Genomic DNA, 13,525 nt, shown 5'->3' with positions numbered 1-13,525 from the left:
ACAACTTTCCAGGCTAGAACACTTTGGTAGGAGATATCCTGAGGCGCTCGTATAGTCGGGTCAGGTCTGTGGGAGGTGCCCGGCAACGACCCCCTCGGTTAAGTTTGAAGTTTGCGGAGGCAAGGCAAGCAAGTAGCCCCAGTCTCTGGGCGTCTGTGCAACCGGTGCAATGGGCACAGGAGGCTGAGCAACAGCTTTCCAGGCTAGCCCCTTCTTGGTGCGAGCTATCTGGAGACGTTCACACCTTTGGTGCAGGGCTCCTGGGGGCACCCGGCAGGGACCCGTAGGCTACATTTGAATTTTGAGGTGGCAAGTTAAGCAAGAAACCCCAGTCTCTGTGCGCCTGTGTGAGTAGTGCCATGGGCCCATGAGGCTGAGCAACAGCTTTCCAGGCTAGCCCCTTCTGGGTGTGATATATCTGGAGAAGCTCGCATATTCGGGTCAGGGTTGCGGCAGACGCCCGAAAAAACCTCCTAGGATACGTTTGAAGTTCTAGGTGGCAAGGCGAGGAAGCAGCCCCAGTCTCTGTGCGTCTGTGCGAGCAGTGCCACGGGCAGATGAGGCTGAGCAACAGTTCTCCAGGCTAGCCCCTTCTGGGTACGAGCTATATGGAGACGTTCGCATATTTGTTGCAAGGCTGCTGGACACACCCGTCAGGGACCCCCTGGTTATATTTGAAGATTGAGGTGGCAAGGCAAGCAAGAAGCCCCAGTGTCTGAGCACCTGTGTAAGCAGTGCCATGAGCAGATGAGGCTGAGCAACAGCTTTCCAGGCTAACCCCTTCTTGGTAATAGATAACCCGAGGCGTTCGAATTCTCGGTGCAGGGCTGCTGGAGGGACTGGGCAGGGAGCCCCGGGATACGTTTGACGATTGAGGTGGCAAGGTAAGCAAGCAGCCCCACTCTCTGTGTGTCTGTGCGAGCAGTGCCAAGGGCAGATGAGGCTGAGCAACAACTTTCCAGGCTAGTCCCTTCTAGGTACGAGCTATCTGGAGACGTTCGCATATTCGGGTCAGTGCTGCAGGAGCCGCCCCGCAAGGATCCCTTAGGCTACGTTTGAAGTTTGAGGTGGCAAGACAAGCAAGCAGCCCCAGTCTCTGAGCACCTGTACAAGCAGTGCCATGAGCAGCGAGGATGAGCAACAGCATTACAGATTAACCCCTTCTTGATAATAGATGACTCGAGGCGTTTGCATTTGCGGTGCAGGGCTGCTGGAGGGAACGGGCAGGGAGCCCCGGGATAAGTTTGAAGTTTGAGGTGGCAAGGCAAGCAAGCAGCCCCAGTCTCTGTGCGCCTGTGCGAGCAGTGCCATGGGCAGATGAGGCTGAGCAACAGCTTTCCAGGCTACCCGGTCCTTGGTAAGAGACATCCTGAGACTTTTGCATATTTGTTGCAGGGCTGCCGGAGGCATGCGGCAGTGACCCGTGGACTACGTTTGAAGTTTGAGGTGCAAGGCAAATAAGCAGTCCCAGTCTCTGTGCGCATGTGCGAGCAGTGCTATGGGTAGATGAGGCTGAGCAACAGCTTTCCAGGCTAGCCCCTTTCTGGGTGGGAACTATCTGGAGACGTTCGCATTTTTGGTGAAGGTCTGCTGGAGGTACCCAGCAGGGACCACATGGATACGTTTGAAGTTTGAGGTGGCAAGGCAAGCAAACAGCCCCAGTCTCTGTGCGCCTGTGTGAGCAGTGTCATGGGCAGATGAGGCTGAGGAACTGCTTTCCAGGCTAGCACCTTCTGGGTGGAAACTATCTGGAGACGTTCGAACCTTCAGTGCAGGTCTGCTGGAGGCACTAGTTAGTGACTCCCAGATAGGTTTCAAGTCTGAGGTGGCAAGGCAAGCAAGCAGCCCCCGTCTCTGTGCACTTGTGCGAGCAGTGCCATGGGCAGATGAGGTTGAGCAACAGCTTTCCAGGCTAGCCCCTTCTTGGTAACAGATATCCTGAGACGTTCCCATTTTCGGTGTGGGGCTGCTGGAAGCACCCGGCAGGGAGACCCCGGCTACATTTGAAGATTGAGGTGGCAAGGCAAGCAAGCAGCCCCAGTCTCTGTGCGTCTGTGCGAGCAGTGCCATGGGCAGATGAACCTGAGCAACAGGTTTCAAGGCTAGCGCCTTCTGGGTGCAATCTATATGGAGATGTTTGCATTTTTGGTGCAGGTCTGCTGGAGGCACCCAGTAGGGATCCCCAAGATACGTTTCAAGATTGAGATGGCAAGGCAAGCAAGCAGCCCCAGTCTCTGAGCACCTGTGCAAGCAGTGCCATGAGCAGATGAGGCTGAGCAACAGCTTTCTAGGCTAGCCCTTTCTTGGTAAGAGACATCCTGAGACGTTCGCATATTTCGTGCAGGGTTGCTGGAGGCACCAGTCAGGGACCCTTTGGTTACGTTTGAAGATTGAGGTGGCAAGGCAAGCAAGCAGCCTCAGTCTCTGTGCGCCTGTGCGAGCAGTGCCATGGGCGGATGAGGCTGAGCAACAGCTTTCCAGGCTATCCCCTTCTTAGTAAGGGATATCCTGAGACGTTGTCATATTCGGGTCAGGGCTGTGGTAGACCCCCGACAAGGGCCCCCTAGGATACGTTTGAAGTTTGAGGTGGCAAGGCAAGCAAGCAGCTTCACTCTCTGTGCGCCTGTGCGAGCAGTGCCATGGGCAGATGTGGCTGGAAACAGCTTTCCAGCATAGTCCCTTCTGAGTGCGATGTATGTGGAGATGTTCCATTTTCAGTAGGGGTCTGCTGGAGGCACCTGGCAGGGATCCCTGGGCTACATTTGAAGACTGAGGTGGCAAGGCAAGCAAGCAGCCCCAGTGTGTTTGCACTTCTGTGACCAGTGCCGTGGGCAGATGAGGCTGAGCAACAGCTTTCCAGGCTAGACCCTTCTTAGTAAGAGATATCCTGAGACGCTCGCATATTCGGGACACGGGTGCGGCAGGCGCCTGGCAAAGACCCCCTAGGCTACGTTTGTAGTTTGAGGTGGCAAGGCAAGCAAGCAGCCCCAGTCTCTTTGTGCCTGTGCGAGCAGTGCCATGGGCAGATGAGGCTGAGCAACAGTTTTCCAGGCTAGCCCCTTTTGGGTGCGACCTATCTGGAGAAGTTCAAACCTTCGATGCAGGGCTGCTGGAGGCACCCGGAGGGACCCCTCAGCTACATGTAAATTTTGAGGTGGCAAGGCAAACAAGAAACGTCAGTCACCGTGCACCTGTGCAAGCAGTGTTATGGGCAGATGAGGCTGAGCAACAGCTTTCCAGGCTAGACCCTACCAGGCGTAAGATATCCTGAGACGCTCGCATGTTCGGGACAGGGCTGTGGCAGGCACCCGACAAAAACCTCCTAGGCTGCGATTCAAGTTTGAGGTGGCAAGGCAAGCAAGCAGCCCCAGTCTCTGTGCGCCTGGCGAGCAGTGCCATGTGCAGATGAGGCTGAGCAACAGCTTTCCAGGCTAGCCTTTTCCTGGTAAGACATATCCTAACACGTTCGCAAATTCAGTGCAGGTCTGTTGGTGGCACCCGGCAGGGATCCCCGATCTACGTTTGAAAATTGAGGTGGCAAGCCAAGCAAGCAGACCCAGTCTCTGTGCGCCCGCCTGTGCAAGGAGTAACATGGGCAGCTGAGGCTGAGCAACAGCTTTCAGGCTAGCCGTTTCTGGGTGCGAGCTACCCAGAGACTTTCGCATTTTCGGTGCAGGGCTGCTGAAGGCACCCGTCACGGACGCCCAGGATTTGTTTGAAGTTTGAGGTGTCAAGGCAAGCAAGCAGCCCCAGTGTCTGTGCACCTGTGCAAGCAGTTCCATGGCCAGATGAGGCTGAGCAATAGCTTTCCAGTCGAGCCCCTTCTTGGTAAGAGATATCCTGAGACGTTTGCATCTTCAGTGCAGGTCTGCTGGAGGCACCTGGCAGGGATCCCTGGGCTACGTTTGAAAATCGAGGTGGCAAGGCAAGCAAGAATCCCCAGTCTCTGGGCGCCTGTGCGAGCAGTGCCATGGGCAGATGAGTCTGAGCAACAGCTCTCCAGGCTAGCCCCTTCTGGGTGTGAGCTACCTGGAGACTTTCGTATTTTCGGTGCAGGGCTGCTGAAGGCACCCGTCAGTGACGCCAGAGATATTTTTGAAGTTTGAGGTGTCAAGGCAAGCAAGCAGCCCCAGTCTCTGTGCGCCTGTGCGAGCAGTGCCATGGGCAGATGAGGCTGAGCAACAGCTTTCCAGGCTAGCCCCTTTTTGGTACAAGATATCCTGATATGTTCGCATTTTCAGTGCAGGACTACTGGAGGCAATCCTGCAGGGACCCCAGGGATACGTTTGAAGTTAGAGGTGGCAAGGCAAGCAACACAAGTCTCTGTGCGCCTGTGTGAGCAGTGCCATGGGCAGATGAGGCTGAGCAACAGCTTTTCAACCTAGCCCCGGTTTGCTGCGAGCTATCTGGAGACGTTCACACCTTCGGTGCAGGGCTACATGAGGCACCCAGCAGGGACCCCTAGGCTACATTTGAATTTTTACGTGGCAAGTTAATCAAGCAGCCCCAGTCTCTGTGCATCTGTGAGAGCAGTGCCATGGGCAGATGAGGCTGAGCAACGGCTTTCTAGGCTAGCCCCTTCTGGGTGCGAGCTATCTGAAGACATTCTACCTTTTGGGGCAAGGCTGCTGGAGGGACACGGCAGGGACCCCTAGGATACATTTGAATTTTTAGGTGGCAAGTTAAGCAAGAAACCCCAGTCTCTGTGCGTCTGTGTGAGTAGTGCCATGGGCACATGAGGCTGAGCAACAGCTTTCCAGGCTAGCCCCTTCTGGCTGCGAGCTATCTGAAGACATTCTACTTTTTAGGGCAGGGCTGCTGGAGGTGCTCGGTAGGGACCCCCGGGACGTTTGAAGTTTGAGATGGCAAGTTAAGCAAGCATTCTCCAGTCTCTCTGCGTGTGTACGAGCAGTGCCATTGGAAGATGAGGCTCAGCAACAACTTTCCAGGCTAGAACACTTTGGTAGGAGATATCCTGAGGCGCTCGTATAGTCGGGTCAGGTCTGTGGGAGGTGCCCGGCAACGACCCCCTCGGTTAAGTTTGAAGTTTGCGGAGGCAAGGCAAGCAAGTAGCCCCAGTCTCTGGGCGTCTGTGCAACCGGTGCAATGGGCACAGGAGGCTGAGCAACAGCTTTCCAGGCTAGCCCCTTCTTGGTGCGAGCTATCTGGAGACGTTCACACCTTTGGTGCAGGGCTCCTGGGGGCACCCGGCAGGGACCCGTAGGCTACATTTGAATTTTGAGGTGGCAAGTTAAGCAAGAAACCCCAGTCTCTGTGCGCCTGTGTGAGTAGTGCCATGGGCCCATGAGGCTGAGCAACAGCTTTCCAGGCTAGCCCCTTCTGGGTGTGATATATCTGGAGAAGCTCGCATATTCGGGTCAGGGTTGCGGCAGACGCCCGAAAAAACCTCCTAGGATACGTTTGAAGTTCTAGGTGGCAAGGCGAGGAAGCAGCCCCAGTCTCTGTGCGTCTGTGCGAGCAGTGCCACGGGCAGATGAGGCTGAGCAACAGTTCTCCAGGCTAGCCCCTTCTGGGTACGAGCTATATGGAGACGTTCGCATATTTGTTGCAAGGCTGCTGGACACACCCGTCAGGGACCCCCTGGTTATATTTGAAGATTGAGGTGGCAAGGCAAGCAAGAAGCCCCAGTGTCTGAGCACCTGTGTAAGCAGTGCCATGAGCAGATGAGGCTGAGCAACAGCTTTCCAGGCTAACCCCTTCTTGGTAATAGATAACCCGAGGCGTTCGAATTCTCGGTGCAGGGCTGCTGGAGGGACTGGGCAGGGAGCCCCGGGATACGTTTGACGATTGAGGTGGCAAGGTAAGCAAGCAGCCCCACTCTCTGTGTGTCTGTGCGAGCAGTGCCAAGGGCAGATGAGGCTGAGCAACAACTTTCCAGGCTAGTCCCTTCTAGGTACGAGCTATCTGGAGACGTTCGCATATTCGGGTCAGTGCTGCAGGAGCCGCCCCGCAAGGATCCCTTAGGCTACGTTTGAAGTTTGAGGTGGCAAGACAAGCAAGCAGCCCCAGTCTCTGAGCACCTGTACAAGCAGTGCCATGAGCAGCGAGGATGAGCAACAGCATTACAGATTAACCCCTTCTTGGTAACAGATAACTCGAGGCGTTTGCATTTGCGGTGCAGGGCTGCTGGAGGGAACGGGCAGGGAGCCCCGGGATAAGTTTGAAGTTTGAGGTGGCAAGGCAAGCAAGCAGCCCCAGTCTCTGTGCGCCTGTGCGAGCAGTGCCATGGGCAGATGAGGCTGAGCAACAGCTTTCCAGGCTACCCGGTCCTTGGTAAGAGACATCCTGAGACTTTTGCATATTTGTTGCAGGGCTGCCGGAGGCATGCGGCAGTGACCCGCGGACTACGTTTGAAGTTTGAGGTGCAAGGCAAATAAGCAGTCCCAGTTTCTGTGCGCATGTGCGAGCAGTGCTATGGGTAGATGAGGCTGAGCAACAGCTTTCCAGGCTAGCCCCTTTCTGGGTGGGAACTATCTGGAGACGTTCGCATTTTTGGTGAAGGTCTGCTGGAGGTACCCAGCAGGGACCACATGGATACGTTTGAAGTTTGAGGTGGCAAGGCAAGCAAACAGCCCCAGTCTCTGTGCGCCTGTGTGAGCAGTGTCATGGGCAGATGAGGCTGAGGAACTGCTTTCCAGGCTAGCACCTTCTGGGTGGAAACTATCTGGAGACGTTCGAACCTTCAGTGCAGGTCTGCTGGAGGCACTAGTTAGTGACTCCCAGATAGGTTTCAAGTCTGAGGTGGCAAGGCAAGCAAGCAGCCCCCGTCTCTGTGCACTTGTGCGAGCAGTGCCATGGGCAGATGAGGTTGAGCAACAGCTTTCCAGGCTAGCCCCTTCTTGGTAACAGATATCCTGAGACGTTCCCATTTTCGGTGTGGGGCTGCTGGAAGCACCCGGCAGGGAGACCCCGGCTACATTTGAAGATTGAGGTGGCAAGGCAAGCAAGCAGCCCCAGTCTCTGTGCGTCTGTGCGAGCAGTGCCATGGGCAGATGAACCTGAGCAACAGGTTTCAAGGCTAGCGCCTTCTGGGTGCAATCTATATGGAGATGTTTGCATTTTTGGTGCAGGTCTGCTGGAGGCACCCAGCAGGGATCCCCAAGATACGTTTCAAGATTGAGATGGCAAGGCAAGCAAGCAGCCCCAGTCTCTGAGCACCTGTGCAAGCAGTGCCATGAGCAGATGAGGCTGAGCAACAGCTTTCCAGGCTAGCCCCTTTCTGGGTGGGAGCTAAGTGGAGACTTTCGCATTTTTGGTGCAGGGCTGCTGGAGGCAACCAGCAGGGACCCCCTGGTTACGTTTGAAGATTGAGGTGGCAAGGCAAGCAAGCAGCCTCAGTCTCTGTGCATCTGTACAAGCAGTGCCATGGGCAGATGAGGCTGAGCAACAGCTTTCTAGGCTAGCCCTTTCTTGGTAAGAGACATCCTGAGACGTTCGCATATTTCGTGCAGGGTTGCTGGAGGCACCAGTCAGGGACCCTTTGGTTACGTTTGAAGATTGAGGTGGCAAGGCAAGCAAGCAGCCTCAGTCTCTGTGCGCCTGTGCGAGCAGTGCCATGGGCGGATGAGGCTGAGCAACAGCTTTCCAGGCTATCCCCTTCTTAGTAAGGGATATCCTGAGACGTTGTCATATTCGGGTCAGGGCTGTGGTAGACCCCCGACAAGGGCCCCCTAGGATACGTTTGAAGTTTGAGGTGGCAAGGCAAGCAAGCAGCTTCACTCTCTGTGCGCCTGTGCGAGCAGTGCCATGGGCAGATGTGGCTGGAAACAGCTTTCCAGCATAGTCCCTTCTGAGTGCGATGTATGTGGAGATGTTCCATTTTCAGTAGGGGTCTGCTGGAGGCACCTGGCAGGGATCCCTGGGCTACATTTGAAGACTGAGGTGGCAAGGCAAGCAAGCAGCCCCAGTGTGTTTGCACTTCTGTGACCAGTGCCGTGGGCAGATGAGGCTGAGCAACAGCTTTCCAGGCTAGACCCTTCTTAGTAAGAGATATCCTGAGACGTTCGCATATTCGGGACACGGGTGCGGCAGGCGCCTGGCAAAGACCCCCTAGGCTACGTTTGTAGTTTGAGGTGGCAAGGCAAGCAAGCCGCCTCAGTCTCTGTGAATCTGTGCGAGCAGTTCCATGTGCAGATGAGGCTCAGAAACAGCTTTGAAGGCTACTGCCTTCTGGGTGCGATCTATCTGGAGATGTTTGCATTTCCAGTGCAGGTCTGCTGGAGGCACCTGGCAGGGATCCCTGGGCTACGTTTGAAAATTGAGGTGGCAAGGCAAGCAAGCAGCCCCAGTCTCTGTGCGCCTGTGCGAGCAGTGTCATGGGCAGATGAGGCTGAGCAACAGCTTTCCAGGCTAGCCCCTTCTTGGTAAGAGATATCCTGAGACGTTCGCATATTCAGGTCAGGGCTGTGGCAGGCGCCCGGCAGGGATCCCCAACATGTGTTTCAAGATTGAGGTGCAAGGCAAGCCATCAGCCCCAGTGTCTTAGTACCTGTGAAAACAGTGCCATGAGCAGATGAGGCTGAGCAAAAGCTTTCCAGGCTAACCACTTCTTGGTAATAGATAACCCGAGGCGTTGTCATTTTCAGTGCAGGGCTCTTGGAGGGACCGGACAGGGAGCCCTGGGATACCTTTGAAGTTTGAGGTGGCAAGGGAAGCAAGCAGCCCCAGTCTCTGAGCACCTGTGCAAGCAGTGCCATGGTCAGATGAGGCTGAGCAAAAGCTTTCTAGGCTAGCCCCTTTCTGGGTGGGAGCTAAGTGGAGACTTTCGCATTTTTGGTGCAGGGCTGCTGGAGGCAACCAGCAGGGACCCCATGGTTACGTTTGAAGATTGAGGTGGCAAGGCAAGCAAGCAGCCCCAGTCTCTGTGCATCTGTGCGAGCAGTGCCATGGACAGATGAGGCTGAGCAACAGCTTTAGAGGCTAGCCCCTTCTTCGTAAGAGACATCCTGAGACGTTCGCATATTCGCTGCAGGGCTGCTGGAGGCACGGGGCAGGGACCCCCGGACTATGTTTGAAGATTGAGGTGGCAAGGCAAGTGTCGCGTTAAAGGGGGGGTAAGGGGAATCTGATATTCAACTAGCCTGCCAGAGCCCTTCCTAGGACTTTCACTGAAACAGTTTCGCGAAGTTGAAACAATAGGTAATATATTCAAGCGAAAGTTATCACAGATTCGGAATTGCCGTTGATAAATTCACTGTCTACAAAAGTTGAGCTCAAAGTAATAGTTTAGCGCTTTAGTTAACAATGTGTTCCCGGGGGTACGTCTGACAAAGTCAGACGCGCGACTCTTACCAAAAAGGCGTCCCTTCTTGGGGGGGGAAGAGAGGTTCAGGCCCATCGACCCGTCCGTCAGGTGAAGTTCTCGCTTGGCTCCTCCTCCCAAAGAGAGTTTTCAAGTGCCAATTTTTATATGTTTGGAAATCTTTTTGCGAGGTGGGACTAAGTCAATTATTGTGTATCGATTGGCTCTTGGCATGGAATGTCGTGTCGTCAGAAGCGGGACTCAGCAGTGTGACACGCCTTCGGAGCGGGCATCTTGGTATGTGTATTCGGGGGCCATCTGTGCTTTGTCCAAAGCAATCTCTGAAGCAATCTCTGGCTGCGCAGCCTCCGCGGCGCCCCACAGATCACTGAGTTTACAGTGATGGGCTATCCCCCCTTACTTTTGTCTGATAAGATAAGCAGCAGTTATTTACTTCCTTTGTTAGCTCTTCGGCTCTTGATGCCTCAGTCCGTTTGTCTTTTGTCTTGCAAGGCCATCGATTTGTCCAGCAAGGCCATCGATTACAGCAAGCAAGCATCCCCAGTCTCTGTGCGCCTGTACGAGCAGTGCCATGGGCAGAAGAGGCTGAGCAACAGCTTTCCAGGCTAGCCCCTTCTTGATAAGAGACATCTTGAGACGTTTGCATATTCGGTACAAGGCTGCTGGAGGGACCGCGCAGGGAGCCCCGGGCTACGTTTGAAGTTTGAGGTGGCAAGGCAAGGGAGCAGCCCCAGTCTCTGTGCGCCTGTGCGAGCAGTGCCACGGGCAGATGAGGCTGAGCAACAGTTCTCCAGGCTAGCCCCTTCTGGGTACGAGCTATATGGAGACGTTCGCATATTTGTTGCAAGGCTGCTGGACACACCGGTCAGGGACCCCCTGGTTATATTTGAAGATTGAGGTGGCAAGGCAAGCAAGAAGCCCCAGTGTCTGAGCACCTGTGCAAGCAGTGCCATGAGCAGATGAGGCTGAGCAACAGCTTTCCAGGCTAACCCCTTCTTGGTAATAGATAACCCGAGGCGTTCGAATTCTCGGTGCAGGGCTGCTGGAGGGACTGGGCAGGGAGCCCCGGGATAAGTTTGAAGTTTGAGGTGGCAAGGCAAGCAAGCAGCCCCAGTCTCTGTGCGCCTGTGCGAGCAGTGCCATGGGCAGATGAGGCTGAGCAACAGCTTTCCAGGCTACCCGGTCCTTGGTAAGAGACATCCTGAGACTTTTGCATATTTGTTGCAGGGCTGCCGGAGGCATGCGGCAGTGACCCGCGGACTACGTTTGAAGTTTGAGGTGCAAGGCAAATAAGCAGTCCCAGTTTCTGTGCGCATGTGCGAGCAGTGCTATGGGTAGATGAGGCTGAGCAACAGCTTTCCAGGCTAGCCCCTTTCTGGGTGGGAACTATCTGGAGACGTTCGCATTTTTGGTGAAGGTCTGCTGGAGGTACCCAGCAGGGACCACATGGATACGTTTGAAGTTTGAGGTGGCAAGGCAAGCAAACAGCCCCAGTCTCTGTGCGCCTGTGTGAGCAGTGTCATGGGCAGATGAGGCTGAGGAACTGCTTTCCAGGCTAGCACCTTCTGGGTGGAAACTATCTGGAGACGTTCGAACCTTCAGTGCAGGTCTGCTGGAGGCACTAGTTAGTGACTCCCAGATAGGTTTCAAGTCTGAGGTGGCAAGGCAAGCAAGCAGCCCCCGTCTCTGTGCACTTGTGCGAGCAGTGCCATGGGCAGATGAGGTTGAGCAACAGCTTTCCAGGCTAGCCCCTTCTTGGTAACAGATATCCTGAGACGTTCCCATTTTCGGTGTGGGGCTGCTGGAAGCACCCGGCAGGGAGACCCCGGCTACATTTGAAGATTGAGGTGGCAAGGCAAGCAAGCAGCCCCAGTCTCTGTGCGTCTGTGCGAGCAGTGCCATGGGCAGATGAACCTGAGCAACAGGTTTCAAGGCTAGCGCCTTCTGGGTGCAATCTATATGGAGATGTTTGCATTTTTGGTGCAGGTCTGCTGGAGGCACCCAGCAGGGATCCCCAAGATACGTTTCAAGATTGAGATGGCAAGGCAAGCAAGCAGCCCCAGTCTCTGAGCACCTGTGCAAGCAGTGCCATGAGCAGATGAGGCTGAGCAACAGCTTTCCAGGCTAGCCCCTTTCTGGGTGGGAGCTAAGTGGAGACTTTCGCATTTTTGGTGCAGGGCTGCTGGAGGCAACCAGCAGGGACCCCCTGGTTACGTTTGAAGATTGAGGTGGCAAGGCAAGCAAGCAGCCTCAGTCTCTGTGCATCTGTACAAGCAGTGCCATGGGCAGATGAGGCTGAGCAACAGCTTTCTAGGCTAGCCCTTTCTTGGTAAGAGACATCCTGAGACGTTCGCATATTTCGTGCAGGGTTGCTGGAGGCACCAGTCAGGGACCCTTTGGTTACGTTTGAAGATTGAGGTGGCAAGGCAAGCAAGCAGCCTCAGTCTCTGTGCGCCTGTGCGAGCAGTGCCATGGGCGGATGAGGCTGAGCAACAGCTTTCCAGGCTATCCCCTTCTTAGTAAGGGATATCCTGAGACGTTGTCATATTCGGGTCAGGGCTGTGGTAGACCCCCGACAAGGGCCCCCTAGGATACGTTTGAAGTTTGAGGTGGCAAGGCAAGCAAGCAGCTTCACTCTCTGTGCGCCTGTGCGAGCAGTGCCATGGGCAGATGTGGCTGGAAACAGCTTTCCAGCATAGTCCCTTCTGAGTGCGATGTATGTGGAGATGTTCCATTTTCAGTAGGGGTCTGCTGGAGGCACCTGGCAGGGATCCCTGGGCTACATTTGAAGACTGAGGTGGCAAGGCAAGCAAGCAGCCCCAGTGTGTTTGCACTTCTGTGACCAGTGCCGTGGGCAGATGAGGCTGAGCAACAGCTTTCCAGGCTAGACCCTTCTTAGTAAGAGATATCCTGAGACGTTCGCATATTCGGGACACGGGTGCGGCAGGCGCCTGGCAAAGACCCCCTAGGCTACGTTTGTAGTTTGAGGTGGCAAGGCAAGCAAGCCGCCTCAGTCTCTGTGAATCTGTGCGAGCAGTTCCATGTGCAGATGAGGCTCAGAAACAGCTTTGAAGGCTACTGCCTTCTGGGTGCGATCTATCTGGAGATGTTTGCATTTCCAGTGCAGGTCTGCTGGAGGCACCTGGCAGGGATCCCTGGGCTACGTTTGAAAATTGAGGTGGCAAGGCAAGCAAGCAGCCCCAGTCTCTGTGCGCCTGTGCGAGCAGTGTCATGGGCAGATGAGGCTGAGCAACAGCTTTCCAGGCTAGCCCCTTCTTGGTAAGAGATATCCTGAGACGTTCGCATATTCAGGTCAGGGCTGTGGCAGGCGCCCGGCAGGGATCCCCAACATGTGTTTCAAGATTGAGGTGCAAGGCAAGCCATCAGCCCCAGTGTCTTAGTACCTGTGAAAACAGTGCCATGAGCAGATGAGGCTGAGCAAAAGCTTTCCAGGCTAACCACTTCTTGGTAATAGATAACCCGAGGCGTTGTCATTTTCAGTGCAGGGCTCTTGGAGGGACCGGACAGGGAGCCCTGGGATACCTTTGAAGTTTGAGGTGGCAAGGGAAGCAAGCAGCCCCAGTCTCTGAGCACCTGTGCAAGCAGTGCCATGGTCAGATGAGGCTGAGCAAAAGCTTTCTAGGCTAGCCCCTTTCTGGGTGGGAGCTAAGTGGAGACTTTCGCATTTTTGGTGCAGGGCTGCTGGAGGCAACCAGCAGGGACCCCATGGTTACGTTTGAAGATTGAGGTGGCAAGGCAAGCAAGCAGCCCCAGTCTCTGTGCATCTGTGCGAGCAGTGCCATGGACAGATGAGGCTGAGCAACAGCTTTAGAGGCTAGCCCCTTCTTCGTAAGAGACATCCTGAGACGTTCGCATATTCGCTGCAGGGCTGCTGGAGGCACGGGGCAGGGACCCCCGGACTATGTTTGAAGATTGAGGTGGCAAGGCAAGTGTCGCGTTAAAGGGGGGGTAAGGGGAATCTGATATTCAACTAGCCTGCCAGAGCCCTTCCTAGGACTTTCACTGAAACAGTTTCGCGAAGTTGAAACAATAGGTAATATATTCAAGCGAAAGTTATCACAGATTCGGAATTGCCGTTGATAAATTCACTGTCTACAAAAGTTGAGCTCAAAGTAATAGTTTAGCGCTTTAGTTAACAATGTGTTCCCGGGGGTACGTCTGACAAAGTCAGACGCGCGACTCTTACCAAAAAGGCGTCCCTTCTTGGGGGGGGAAGAGAGG

Source organism: Opisthocomus hoazin, chromosome W, assembly GCF_030867145.1.
Source record: "Opisthocomus hoazin isolate bOpiHoa1 chromosome W, bOpiHoa1.hap1, whole genome shotgun sequence".
Classification (NCBI taxonomy): Eukaryota; Metazoa; Chordata; class Aves; order Opisthocomiformes; family Opisthocomidae; genus Opisthocomus; species Opisthocomus hoazin.
This window is presented reverse-complemented; position numbering follows the sequence as displayed.